The sequence below is a fragment of the Protopterus annectens genome, chromosome 5.part0 (genome assembly GCF_019279795.1).
Source record: "Protopterus annectens isolate FY-2018-M chromosome 5.part0, PAN1.0, whole genome shotgun sequence".
In the NCBI taxonomy this organism is placed as follows: Eukaryota; Metazoa; Chordata; order Ceratodontiformes; family Protopteridae; genus Protopterus; species Protopterus annectens.
This window is the reverse complement of record NC_056735.1, coordinates 595,442,675-595,458,296: the sequence shown is the minus strand read 5'-3', so window position 1 is coordinate 595,458,296 and position 15,622 is coordinate 595,442,675.

The window sequence follows — 15,622 nt, the reverse complement described above, 5'->3', positions numbered from 1 at the left end:
CACGTCTGGTAAAATCAGCAAAAAAGATCTGAGGTATGTTAGGGGTTGGTGCATTATGAATTGAGAGCATTTTGGTTACCAGAAGCTTTAGTAACAGTTGAGTTGGATCGGAGCTTCAGATCTGAGCCCAACAATTGAAGAAGAATGAAAATAGACAACACATATAGAATGTTAGTATATTACTTCTTTTTAAGAGTCTCGGTCCTCGAAGACCACAGTGACATAGTTCTACATTATCCATGCATTCTATTTTTGGAAAGCCACAAAACTGATGATGATTCCTTGCACTTGATGCTTGTTCCTCTTGTAGGCTAAAGTCCAATTCAATTGTAGGGTGTCCTGGTAAAAGACCCCTGTCATGCACACTCTGAGGGCAATGTGGAAGAAGAATACCCAGACAGTTCCAATAGTTGTAGAAGCAACGGGTCTTATAAGAAAGAATTTACAATTGTACTTAGATGTGTTACCGATACATGTAAATCCATACAAATTGCAGGAGTCATTTATTTTCTTCCTCTGCTGTGAAGAACACATTTGGCTAACATCAAAGATTGAAACAGTACTAATTTCATTAACTTTAACTATACTTTGACTTAGGAATGAGGTCCAATCCCACCATGGTATTGGAAACCCAAAAAACTTTTGAGAAATTAAAAAGAGAAAGCAATATATGAAGGCAGAATTAATAAATGTAATCAAGACAGTAGCAAAGGCACCTTGCACGCAATGCTCAAAGGTATTAACAACAATAACAGATGTAGCAACAACGATAATAGTAAGGACAATCATGGTTGACAATATGAATAATGCATACATTTATTTTTGTTTTCAATCTAAAGAATTATTTTCATTCCTACAGTTCCCAGAAGTGAACTGAACCTTTGGGGACCCCTGAGATGAATTGTTCTTCATCTGATATGTTTTAACATTTTAAAAATACCACAACATGTTAAGAGCATACTTGTCTGTATAACTTAGGAGGAAAAGAAAATGATAGGTAACTGAATGAAAGGGATATCTTCAGAAAAATGAATGATAGCTATGTGAAATACTTTCTTCTACCTCATTTCAGTATATTTTTAGAGCAAAAACAAACTGCAGATTTCCACCCATATACTTGTCACTAAGTTTTCTGAGGACACGTCTACAGTTATGACTGAGTTCCTTTGTAATGCAATGTTTTACACCCAAATTAGATCAGTTTGGTTTACACCAACATCTGTCAAAATGATGAATGAATGAATCTGTCAAGTGGTTTACTCTCTATTAATAGGAGATATTCACTATTACAGAAATAAGGATAATTCATTTGACTGGATTCAGCTAGATTTGCTCATATCAGTCTTTTTAGTGCGAGTAATCTTCCAGACAGAACACCACCTGAATTGTTTTCTTGTGAAGTTTTACCTAGATCAATACCTTGATATTGAACTAACTATGGGAATTTAAGAAATGTTATTAAATCATTCACTCCAATGCCTTGATATTGAACTAACTATGGGAATTTAAGAAATGTTATTAAATCATTCACTCCAATGGAGCTCAGGAAGTTTGCACCCTAACTTCCAGTGGGCAGAACCTAAACCTTTTGCCAGAATTAAATCATGTCCTCACATTTCAAACAAATGTTCATATTTCTGGAACCATAGGAGTTATAAAAAAAGTATAAATGGCAAACTCTTCATCACAAACTATTGTTATGGTGGTAGAACTCTTTAGGTTCTAGGTCTTAAACTGAATTTTATAAGTCAAAGTAAACAAGTAACTATTACATTTGTAATATTTTGTAAACAACTTAAAATATCTCAGCAACCACTCAAGTTATATACATACTGTCAGCAGCATTTTATTTGACTAGCTGAGAGCTTTCATATGAGGCTAAGAAGTTATGTCTGTGTTACATGGTTGTTGAGATATTTAGAAAAATGTGAAAATTATATATACATTAATTAATATCATAAAAACAACAGTTAATATCAATTTACCTGCACTAGAGAGAGGTCAAATATTAATGCAGTTGAGTTTGCCATTGAGTAAGCTTTAAGATGAAATCTTTTTAAAACCTTGTACATAGGATGGTTTTGGAATTACTGATGCAAATATGAACAAGCAATATTTGACGCCTAGATGTATCAGTAGCAGTTAACTGCAGATGCATTTGGAGGCTTCACTCAAATGTAATGACTTAATAAAGATCTTGCCCATGTACTTAGCCAATTTTCTGTAGTGACAATATAGGTGATTCTTAGCAGATAGTGTTTTCAGGACTGTCACAGACATCCTGTATATGTTTCTTTTAAGCATGTGCACCTGGAATTACTTGGAGTATGGGATGCCTGGTTTGACCATGACTTCCATTCTAGTTGGATATCTGGAGATGGCTAGAGGGTTGATTGAAATGTAGCTGTTTTCATGAAGATAAGTTTAGGCATTATAAATATGATACATTCTTTCATGCTAAACATATGGGATAAAAGATAATAACTTTGTCTGCAGTTTCTACAACTTATGATTGGCTGGCATTTTATTTGAATTTTTGACAGATTATGCAGTCCAGTCTGTTTGGTCAGTCACTGGTTATTTTCTTACTCTGAATAATTAGCTGCAGCTTGTTTTTCACTAGTTAAGACTGGCTTTATTAGCTAGGGAAGTGCCCAAATCACCTTTGCATAACAGCATGATGATACTACATGTGATCCTTCTGATTTACATTTCTGAAAAATTTCATATGTTGATTATTTTGTACTTATTGGTCTTATTTCAGGCTTGTGGTCTTCAACTTACAGAATGGAGCCAGAACCAGCCTGGGTAGTTTAAGAATGTTTTGATACGCCATTCCCACTTACTCTCTAGATTGCCAGTTCCTGTCTGAAGTTATATTGCCAGTGTGTCTCAGAAACCATCAGTTTCATGTTTTGATCTGGATGTGGTATCTAGTTATCAACATTCACTTGCTATATGAAAGCAAGGGAGATAAAAATCTATATAGTAGAACTAGTAGCATACAGTATGTGTTTGAAGAAATATCTCTATCAAGAAGACCAGAAGAACCTGTTTCTGGAAGCTAAATACGTGGCCAATAGTTCCAGAAGTTTTTGAACAAGATGATTTGGCTGTTTATTTATCTATTTTAAATTTTGAAAGAGCTTTACTTCATGCTCGACAATTTTACCGGCAATGGACTTCAATGGCTACTTCACTGCAAGTAAAAATAATTCTTAGTGGTGTAATAATTATTAAGAAACTATCATGTAGTTAAAAACATCTAGCAATTATTGACATGGATGACATTTGTCAACAATGAAATATAGATTTAATATGATTAGCATTACAGGAAAACATAGACACCAAGGTCAAGGTTCAGAATTGAGAGAATTCAGTTAAAAGCATTCATGACTTGCTTGGTACAGTCAGTGCTGTATTTATTTAGCTAGAGATTAAAATGACTATGCTAACATACAGAGGAGAAAAGTCTGAAAGGGAAAAGGAGATTTTGAAACTGGCAACTTTTTTAAGTGGGTAATCCAGAATAAAATGAATAATCAGATACATGTAGACTTATCTAAATGTTCTCGTTAATGATTTTGCTACATTTGTGAGAGTTCAGTAGTGCAGCAGCCTGCAGGTTTTAGTACAATCAATTAATTTATGTTGTTTATTTATAACCATTAAAATGTAACAACAGACAATATACCTTTGCAATCCAATCATTCATCCACAATTTCATTGACATCACCACATTTAGAACACAGCTTCAATACAGAGAACAGAGACTGCAGAGTAAGGCAGCATTTGCTTAGAAGAGTGAAGCAAAGGTACAGGTAGATCAAAGAACAAGACCTGCTTCTACTGGATATAGGAAATGACAGAGAGATTGAATGGCAGACACTCATGTGTGAGCCCCAATTTTGCAAATACTTCTAGTTATGAACTGGCTGTCTCAGATTTTATTTAATGTTGTGCCTGCAGACTTTCTTCTAACTTGAATGAAGCCAGTGATGATGCTTATATTTGTATTTTTAAGTTGAATCTGGATGTAATTTCCAAAGTTTCAGAACTGAAAAGTGTTGCTTAGTGTAAATGCTGTGCTACATTTATACTTCGATACCAGGCGTTGGTATTTAAATGTGAGAAGAATATAGAGATGAAGCTATTAAGTATGCATATACTGAACAATGCTTTCAAAAGTATTCTAAATGTAGTGGAGAGGGATATGATTCAATAGTTAACTAAATCTACTAGTCCAGTAATTAGGCCGAATGATAAAGAAGGCAGTGTTGTTGTTAAGAGAGTTAAGACTGATATTTAGAACTTATTCATGAATCCTTCAAGATGATAGCTGGCATTTGTTTCTGAAAACTAATCATATTTCTGAATATAAACAGGAAACTGATATATGACTATAGAATCATCTGATGTTAGGTATGCTGGATTTGTCTTTTGGTAGTATATTTTTCTATGAAGCCTTATGCTTTTCCTTCATTTGGTCAAGTCGCCCTACATTAAGTTATGTTCTCTAAATTATCTACCACACTAACTTCCCCTCCTATTTCCACAGCCACCAAAAATCTGAAAAGCTGACTAGCCTGCTTCTTCTTATTTCTAGAAAGTGAAAAATGCACACATTTCCCCCAATTTACCTTCCATATACACACCGGCATACATTTCTTCAGAACCTTCTGACAAATGTTTTGGAAAACTTTCATGTTATTTATCCAGTTCTAGCTCCAGACTAGAATTAAAATTTCCTGCAATCAGTATCCCATCTGTGCTTCTCCTCATCCACCATACTAAGTACAAAAAGCATTGATAACTTCCTTATTATCATGCATGTTTGGCCCATAATAAACAGAAAGCACCACCTCCTTAGCCTCTGAGCTGCCTTTCAACATTGCCCATCCACCCCTCTTTATTCCTCATCCCAATCACAATCTTATTAAAATCCTCTTCTGCCATCTGCTGACTTACACAAGCAATGTATTACCATCTAAACTCTTCATTAGTTATTTCCCTATTTTCTTTCATCTAAACTGCATCTCTTGTAAATACGTAATATTTAAATACTCTGCAACCAACTTAATCAAAGCCCATTCTCTCTTGATCTGTGAATTTATTATCCTCATACTCTATAGAGCCGCTTTCATCATCCTATCATTTTTCTCTTAATTAATTCTAACTACTACTCCCCTTCTGTTCCTCATACACTGAGCTGACTAAACTCTTTAATAAAACCTAATGGTCCATCTATAGTCTCGACCAGTTGGAGAGACCATGGCACTCCAGCAATCATCCCTGCAAGCATGAAGAACCATATTGATCTTCCTCTCAGATTCACCCACCTTGTCCATCCTATCAAGAGCCCACTTCCACTTTTTCACAGCTCTTCAAAGATCCTAACCTTGTTTGAACCTATATAATCAAGCCTATGGCTCCAAAATGCAAAATACATGACAAAAGTACCCCAGACCTTGCCTTCAGACAACCTTCATCAATGTATATTACTGATGTGCTTTTATGCTGCAAGCCCAGTTACAATTTAGGATTGGGGAGTAGGGGCCACCCAATCTCCATGACCATATACTGAATGAGTACTAGTGGATGCCTTGGTTTAGGACTTGGGCATGAGTTTACTGCTTGACATAGCATGTTATTGAACGCCCCAGTCGTTTTGGAGTCTGACCCATTGTTAGTTGAGAAAGGTTTTGTCTCCATTATTATCCAGAATAAGATGGAGTGTATAATGGAAAAGGAATGTATGCCCAACCTAAGAATGAGTAGGTGTTAATAAAAAAGGGTAATATGCTTTATTATTTGCTAGTGTGCATTTGCCCTATATAGCTGCCTCTACCTTAGAGCTTAGCAGAGAGGATTATGATTATAAGATCCAATAAGCATCATCCTATAACCATGGATAATACTTGCACAGTATGCAGTTGTTTGGTTGGTTACTCTGAGAAAGTCAACTAACTAGACAGCACTTAGAGTCTGCCCTTAAAAGTGGAAATTAATGTCTAGTGGGAAATCCATGACAAGAGAGAAAGAAAGAAAGAAAGAAAGAAAGAAAGAAAGAAAGAAAGAAAGAAAACATATATATGAATATGTATTTACATGAAGGCGCTCTATTTGATAGCTTATATATGCAGAACTGAATTGCACTGATGTTAGGAAAAGTAGCTAAACATGACATAAAAACATATACAGTCAGTCTCCATGCAGTAAAAACAAAATGCTGTAAGTTGTTTGAATTTGCTGTGAACACTGTACATTTCAAACTGACTGCATAGTTTACATCCTCAGATCTCGGGGATACAGTAGCTATCTTAGATGAGCAGAGACACTAATGTCTTCAATAAACTAATAAAACAATTAATAAATGATGCTTACGTTTGCATGAGGAAGCATTCCAGAATGTACAGATACATTGTAATGCCAGATATGTTGCATTGCATTAAAGAAGAAGGTAAGAAACTTTTGGCATTGTTTTCAAGCATCACAATGGCTTTTTGCATTTTTTTCTTGCCTGCACTTTAACTTTTTGAAAGTGAATTCTTACTTTTCAGGGGAATTGTATTTCACTTTGCCAATTGCTCCTGTGGGAAATGAACTGCCAAAGGTTTTGGCAAAGTATTCCATATGTCACATACTCAAATTATCCTTTACTGGTAGCCCTTCAATTTCTTCTCAGCTTGTCTAAAGTCAGCATTTTACTTTTCAGAATTCCACTCATTCTTTATTTGTATTCTGTCCTTGCATCCTTGCACAACATTGCGTTGATGGTCGTGCATTTTTTATCAGAAGTTACTGAGAAGAGATTACATTTGAAAATGGATCACTGCATTTTCTCTTTACAGTTATTCAGCCCTCAGTTTGGTTATCATTTTTCAATTAATTCTTCAAAAATGATCTTGATCAGAGCTATCAATGATTCTTTGAATGTGGTGTGCATTTTCTACATGAAGACATTTAGAGTTTATATCAAATGCAAGCTTCATAGATAACTAAATTCCTTAGACAATATTTCTTAATGAAAAATCTTTCAGCATTAAACAGCAGGAAATAATCATTTTGAGTTCTACATATAAAATCGTATTGTCAGAGCTGCATGGTTTACAATAATCATGATGCAGTTAGACTAGCAGCCCCAGTGTGGGAGTAATACATTAGCATCAAAAGAAAATAATAACAAATGTTTCTCAGGTCTAGTAAAATAGTTTCTGTAATAGTAAAATCAGAGCTGATTAATTTCTGTTCATCTCTTTTGTTACAGAATGAATACAAAATATACTAAAGTAATTGGCTGAGTTTTATCCACTGTAACTTAATATTGACAATAATAAAATAAAGCATGAAAAAATAAAGAGCACATTTATTTTATTTCACCTAAGATGTTTATTTTACATTCTTGAAGTAGGTGTGCTAACCTTATGAAACAGCACCCTAGCATTAACCTGGTCTAAGATGTATAAAATAAAACATAACATTTCTCCTAATGTACTTGATTCTATTATAATACATTTATTTTCTTTTATTCTGCTTGTATAGCACAGGAATTAATATACTATCCTGAAGTAAGACAAATAGAGTTTGCAGCACAAACTATTTTGCCTACCCAACAGAGTACTTTAGGGCAAGCTCATAATTGTACATTATTTAATACCTGTTCACCAGATGATTACTGTCATTTGGCAGCATCTTATCACAGACAAGACTGGTGATTTAGACTCCCTACTTGCAACCTTGTGAAAAATCTGGTTTTTGAAGTAATTATTTTTGTCAGAGGTGAGAGTTCAGTTCCTGCTCTTTAAAAATAAAAAAAAAGAAAGTGAGACAGAAATTGTTTTAATTGTTACTACATGCCCATGAATTCTACCATAAAAACATAGTTGTTCCTCTCAAGGAGTTTCATGCTGGTGCTTTTGGATGTTGAGTCGCAGGTTTGTTTGGAGTTTGTTGGTTAGTGATTTATCAGTTGAATACTAAAAAAAAATCATTATTTCTGTGCGATGTTTTTGAGGTTTTCTATTTGATGTTGTGGCGGTTTGTACAGAGAGATTTTGTAGCTGTCTTTAGATAGCTCAATGAGACTTGCACTGTTGTGGGGCAACAGGTTAAAATTGTCCTGGTTTGATAGAATGGCAGTTGCTGATAGTGGCGATGATCTGCCACCATTAATCCAGCCTCTCACCTGTTTTTTCTTTAGCCTATAGCTTGATGCTTACAAGCAGGATTTTCAGAGTGAAGCTTTCACTCCTCGCAGGAATGGGGATTGTGCTTGTGGGTGAATATCTTTGTAGCAAATTGTTGTTGGATGAAATAAGAAGTATGACTTAACGTTGTTTTCAATAGTTTATTAAATAGCATTGCCTCCTCACAGCAAGAGGTTCTCCGTTCGATCCTTGGCTGGGGTGCCTTCTGTGTGGAGTCTGTATGTCCTCCCTGTGGTCGTGTGGGTTTTATCTGGGTGCTCCGGTTTCCTCCCACATCCCAAAGACATGCTGTAGGTGGATTGAACACTCCAAATTGGCCCTAGGTGTGTGTGTGCCTGTGTGTGCCTTCTGTGGAAGGTTAGGTACCAGGCTGGCAACTTGACACTGTAAAACTCCACTGCCAATCATGAGCAGACAGGTGATCTGCTGTGGCGACCCCTAACCGGGAAAAGCCAAAAGAAGAAGTTAGTACTGAAATTTAGCAATTAAAAATGGAATATTATAATAGAAAATTAAGCAGATATATTTAATGGAAAGTGCTTGTGCTCAAAAGTCATCACTGTAGTAACCGAATTTCCACATAAAAAGTAGAGGGTTGGGATTTAAACACACCAGGTGTGGCTATTTATTAATGATTTGATTGTCACATGTATGACAGTTAATTCATTTAATTTTAAATTTACAATAGTTAAATCTGAATATTGTTTGAGAAGTTATTAGGTTAGCCAATGTTTAAAGCAAAGAAGTCCATACCTGTAATTAGTGTAATTTGTTACTAAATTATCTTTTCACCTTTTTCTTATGATTGTCTAATTTAAGAGTGAGGCTTACCTGCCTTCATTTTTTTCCTTTGTGTGTGTGTGTGTGTGTGTGTGTGTGTGTGTGTGTGTGTGTGTGTGTGTGTGTGTGTGTGTGTGTGTGTGTGTGCGTGTGTGTGTGTGTGTGTGTGTGTGTGTGTGTGTGTGTGTGTGTGTGTGTATGCACGTCTGTGTGTATGTGTCTGTGTGTAACTATAGAAGGAGATAGATAAGACAGGTAATGGTATTTATTAGGTTAATGTTATCTGATATTTATTCTAAATACTGGTAGGCAAAGAGCTTTTGGTTATGTTATAATGTTATAAAATTATAATGTTATAGGTATGGACTGAGGGAAACATTTCCAGTTGATTGGTTGGTGGAAGGAGTATGTGTCAGCATTATGTTCATACGGTCCTCAATTTGCTTCATACGTAAAGTTATTTATTGATGAAAAATAATATATACAGCATATGGTTGCATTAATATCTTCAAATGAGTGCATATATTGTAATAACATATTGTTCACAGGTTCATAGGTTCATATAACGTTACCTGGCTAATTGTCCTAGGCCCTTTAAATGTCTTGCCATGTAATACTTATGTTCTCTATTTGATCATTGTTAGATGGTTTGATTGTTTGCAGAGCAAATCTGTCATCAGCACCAGGTGGCTCTGTCCATGAGGGATATAGGTCCCACCCCAGGGGTGAATTTACGGTCTCCCATCCAGGTGACCAGGTAGTGCTTAAGTAGGGTCATTGAGGAGCTCTGCTTAATGTAAATTAGGAGTTTATTCCAGAGTAGCAGCAGTCTCTGGGAGATATATCTGTCTCTACAGCATGTTTTGTCTAAGTCACAGGATAGGTTGAGATCGCTGGAGTGAGTGACTCTTGTCCCATTTGATTTGTGGATGTGCAGCTTTTCCATTAGGGCAGGGTCAGAGACTTCTCTGTAAGTCAAGCACATGCTGTCTCTCAGCAGCCTGTAGGCCACAGAATACAATGACATACATTTCAGTCTTTCCATGTAGGTCATGTTTTGGAGCTCCTGAATTCCCTTGGAAAGGAACCTCTATGGTCTCTCCAGCTGCTGCAGGTATCTGGTGAGGTACATGCAAAAAGGGAGTGTTGTACTCTATTAGTGGTCTGATGAGGGAGGGGTACAGAGGAGTTATAACATCCTTGTTCTTGAATGCGATACCCTTACTTATCATTTGTGCAACATAAAAGGCTTTCCTTACTAGTGTGGACACATAGTGAATGAAGTTTAGACTGCTATCAGCTTGTGTTCCAAAGTTACACATCACTGGGTTCAAGCATACGGGGGTGCTGCCTACATTGTAATTTGCAGGGGCTACCTCTTTGCCAAACGGGACAACAATGCACTTTTTTGCATTTAGTTTTAGACTGTGGCTTTGGCACCAAACATTTGTCTGCACTAAACCCTACTGTAATATATATTTAAGGGACTCAATGATAGCTCCTAGTTTGCAGTCATTTGTGAACTTGGTAATCCACCGGTAGTCTATTTTTTCTTGGACTGCCAAAAAGTAGATTCCAAACAGTAGGGGGCCCTGCACAGAATCTTGTGGTACCTCACTGGTAACTGTTGTACTGGTGGAGGTGACATCCCCAACTTTGATAGCAAGGTTCTATTGGTGAGCCGGTTGGCTACCCATCTAGTGACATATGGGTTAATCCCCAGCTGTGAGAGTTTCTCAATGGTGTCTGAGTGGGAGATTGTATTGAAAGCCTTGGCTAATTCAAGATAGGTGGCATGCTCTGCTTTGCTTTCATCTAAGGCTTTGGTGACATTCTCAAAGAAGTCCACCATGTTTAGTAAGCATGTTCTATCCTTAAAGAAGCCAAACTGGGTTGGGTCGAGAGTTTGAAGGTTACCCATATCCTTGTTGATAAAGTCCATGATGATCTTTCATTGGCCTTACAAATAATGCTGGTTAACCTTATGAGTCTGTAGTTCCCAGGGTCAGTTGGTGGACCCCCTTTGTGCAAAGGGATTACAGTTGCTGTTCTCCACTTGGCTGGAACCAAGCCAGTGCTAAGGTTATGGTTAGAAAGCATGCCACCTGGATCTGGTAGGTCAGGTTTTAGGTTGTTTAGTAAGGGGCGTGAGATATTATCTGGTCTCATAGAGGCCGTGTTTTTGGCATTGGAGATTACCATTATAACCTGATAATTGTAGATACGGGAGAGCGGGCAAGTGTCAGATATGCTTTGAGGTATGGCTGGTGGGGACAATGAGGTGAAGTCTACACCAAATATGTCAGCTGACATGCTGGCAGTTTCCTCAGGGTCAGTGTGAGTGACACTATCCAGTATAAGTTTGGCACATAGCTGGGTATTCCCTTTTAGATTTTGTATGCAGCTAAAGAATGCCTTATGAATGTCTTTAGCTAGGGAAGCTAATTTATCCTCATAACTAGCTTTAGAAGACCAGATATCTGATGTGCTTGTTTGAGCTGTGGAGGGTATTCTTTCTCGGCTGACTACGTTGCCTCTTGTTCTTAGACATCATTTTCTTCCTTTTGTTATATAATCTGTTTATACTCAAGGTCCACCAGGATGACTTGCTTTTACAGGGGGACTTTGTTTTGATCCTGTCAGGTACAGCAGTGTCAATACAGTTATTTAAGTGGTTATACAGGGTATTTGGGTACTTCTCTGCATAGGAATCATTGTTGGCTGTGTTAGCATGGGGTTTGAAACTTTTCAAACCATTGCTTAGTAGGCTATAATTTGTTTTGAAGACATTTCTCATTTTAATTCTGTGAATTTACTTAATTCTAGTCAATTATTTTCTGTGCTTGCTATTACTTGTAAACATTTAATGTCAATTGACAGTAGGTGGTTCATAAAATCTTGGTTACTTCCTATATCATTACTGCTATTATAGGTCGCAAAATATCATCACTAATTTTATATTAAGAGAAACAGTTATAACTTAATTTATTTGAGATGGCAAAGAAGCTAAACTATAGTTGTGAATTATTCAGTGTTATTATTTCTCAGTATATTTCAATAGCATTCATATTTAGGACTCAAAGTTAATATCTTGAACAAAGGCTTGTCTTCCAATTATTTGGTTCATTTGTATTTTAAGTTACATGTATTACACACACACACACACACACACACACACACACACACACACACACATATATATATATATATATATATATATATATATATATATATATATATATATATAATCTATATATGCTTAGCAATATGGTCTTGTTGCAGGAGTTGCTTTGTTGGTAGAATCCTATAGCTAAGGAGCCATGATCATTCTTTGAAAACTTGCCAGCAATCATTAGAAATCACTGCAAAAAGAGGTAATTGAGGCAGATGCAACTGATGAAGATAATGCTCTAAAAAGTGGAGGGCAAGAAAAGATTTAATTGTACATATAGAAAGTGATGGAACCATTACAATTTCTTCAGGTACAGGGATGCAATCCAAGCTTCAAAGTGGTGAAGAAGGTCAATTACAGCAAATAGATGAATTCTTAGAGTCTTTTATCGACACCTTCAATGAGGAGGGTAGCTACAAGTTGTTCTACATAGTGCCAGATAATGGATTACCTTCTTCTTTAAAATGCCATTCATATTCAAACATTAGAAAATTAAATAGCAGTAATTTTGGCAACCTCAGTTTTTTCCAATTTTATTTTAACTAGCAAAGTTATGAACAGCAATAATTCAGGTCAATCAATTAAAGCAGGGATTGACTCAAACTCATTGGTGCACAGACTTAGTGCTGGAAAGCAGGGTTCAGCAATTGCTGCACATACACCAAAGTCAATGGAAGAAAAACATTGGTAGGGGATTGTATGGAAATATCTTACTTGATTGATTTAGATGGGTTTCAATGAATAATAAATTCTGATTTATTAGGGACAAAAGACTTGGTTTTGGCTTTGGCAGCCTTAGGTAGACATCATAGAATCAAGTCTTTGGGCAACTGGGTTTAGGTTTAAAACCATTAATGATAGCTATTATTGACAGAGAGAGAGAGAGTGGTTCAATCAATATCAGTGTTGAGATATTTTTTAATCATTAGAGAAACATATTCCTTAAAAGGGGCCTGTCTTGTGTATCATATGAACAAGCTTAAGAAAGCTTAATGCCATTGATAATTTAAGTGGGAGGAAAGACTTCCTGATTTTTTAGCTGTCATTCTTGATAAGATAAGATTCTTGGCCAGTCCCAATAAGGAGCAATTAGGGCCTAAGATTACATCTTGTTGGGTATTTAATTGTAGTTGTGGTCTGTTGAATATTGAATGAAAAGCTTTTGCCCCAGGTAGGGATTTTATCAGATCATTGGCCAGTCCTTTGTAAGGTGGTCTTAAAAAGCACCATAGGTTAGATTTAATAGGAGATTGAGATTGGATCTTCAATTATGGTAAATCTTTTTGGTGAATTTTAATGGGAGATTATTTTTGTAGTATGAATGGGTGCCAGTTGATGCTTTGGAATAATTTACAAATGCAACAAGGGGAATTGGCATGGGGACTTATTTTGGCAGGGAATAGTTCTCAACATTTTGACCTTCTTATTGGTCTCAATATAGGAGAAAGGATACAACTTTTTTATAAAAAAATTAATGCGTATCTGGGTGGCAGTGTTTGTGTTATAAGAGCAATTATACAACAAGAAGGTAGTATTTCAATCAGATTGTAAGACCGTATTCCAAGTTTTGATAAAGGGGTTTTGCAAGTTTTGATGGGTGCAGTCTTCTTTAAGGCTTCTGGTGTTACTCAGTTTATTCATTAACTAATCTTTTTCTGAAGGGCATATATCAGGCAAATAATTAGCTTTCTGACCCTTTCTTTCATCTGAAGGTGCCAATGTTCTGTCAGCTAGCTCCAAACATGGCTGCCTTGCCCATCCACATACCAGACAAAATTTGGCTGACTGGAGAGGAATAACATTGTTCATGTGATGATGCTCATGGGAGTCTAGCACTAAGTAGGAGTACATAGCAAGTCTATTCTGTATGACTTCCGAGGGAAGTCCTAGGGAAAAGAGATGGTTGGTCAGTTCAGATAATCTTACATTATTTAGCATATTTTTGGGCAAAATGTGAAGATCCTTCTAGTATTAAGGAACTTAAAGCTGTGGTTAGTCTATTTGCAAAGGGTTCTGATCTTCAGGATGTTACTAAACATTGGCTGGTGTCTAGAATTTGATAGGCAGTGACAGATTCAAAGGAAGAATTTCAGACTCTCAACATCTGATAGGACAGTGTTTGTTGAGATGGATGCATGTTTCAGCGGTCAATGAGACTTAATTTATTTATTGACATTTGATTTGTTGAGATGGATGAATGTTTTACTGTTGAGGAGACTATTTATTTATTTACAGATATTTGATTACTGGGAAAGTCCAATTGGGTAGAAGCCCATTTTCAGCAGTGGCCCAAGGAGAAAAGCTCCAAATTATTACAAAACATTTTAAGAACAATAATTTTACAATCTTCAAAAATAAAACAGAAACATCTGCTATTTAAATAATTATAACAAATTAAACATAATATAAAAACATTGGTTAAGAATCAATACAAGGTTTATGAAAGTCATTTAATATTTAGAGAAATTTTAGACAGTTTGTAGAGAAATTAAAATAATTTAGTCTAATACAAATAGGAATTGCAAAATGGAGTGAGGGGAAACAGGCTTATGGTATATCTACAGAGAGCCGGGGAAGAGAATTAGATAGCAGTAAGGAAATAAGTGAAGAAAGGAGGGTAAGGATGCATATATAAGGAATGAAAAGGTACCTGTTCACATTTAAGGATATAGGTTATCATACATTTTCATAGAAAAGAGGCAAGAGAGAGAGCATAGAGTTCTACAGAGTGTTTTGAACAGAAAGGTGGCCTGAGAGAGACCTAGAGGCATACTGAGAAGACAAGTGTAATAAACCAGCCGAGTACAATTTAGACAAGTCTCTAGCAATACTAGAGAGATTCTTAGAATATAGGGAGATTTTTGGTAGCGTGGGTCAGAAGGACAAATTGGGCTGGTAGGACAAAATAGGTGTCTATTAGATAGGAGTTAGTCATGGACAGGAAGATATTTTATAGATAATTTAAAAGGTTTTATAAGTTTTTTTCAAGTCAGTTTCAAGGCAATATTGGTTACAGCTATATGTCTCTATTGAATTCTGTCACTTTGAGGTGAATGCTAATGCAACTGCATGTGACTGGGGAATGTGTAGGACTGAGACTGGATTGATGGATAAGGAAATTACTAGGATATAGAACTGAGAAAAGAAGAAGGCTGAAGGACCAAGGTAGTTTCAGGAGTGTAAAGCTAGTGAAGACAGTTTGAGTTTGTTTAAGAGAAAGAGTAGTACTAAGGTTATTAGGTTTGAAGGTGATAAATGGTGATATGTGTGTATTGGATTATGATGTGAGAGAGGATGGACTATAGATTTGCTAAGAGTTCTACTTAAAATATTTAAAAATTTTAAAAGGTTAAGCAGTTTCAAGCAGTTTTTTTGTTTTAGAGGGATTTTTTAGGTTGAAAAGGTATTTTTTTGGTCTTTTTTGTTGGATTTTATTGTTTTATTATTATTTTGCTAGTTATTA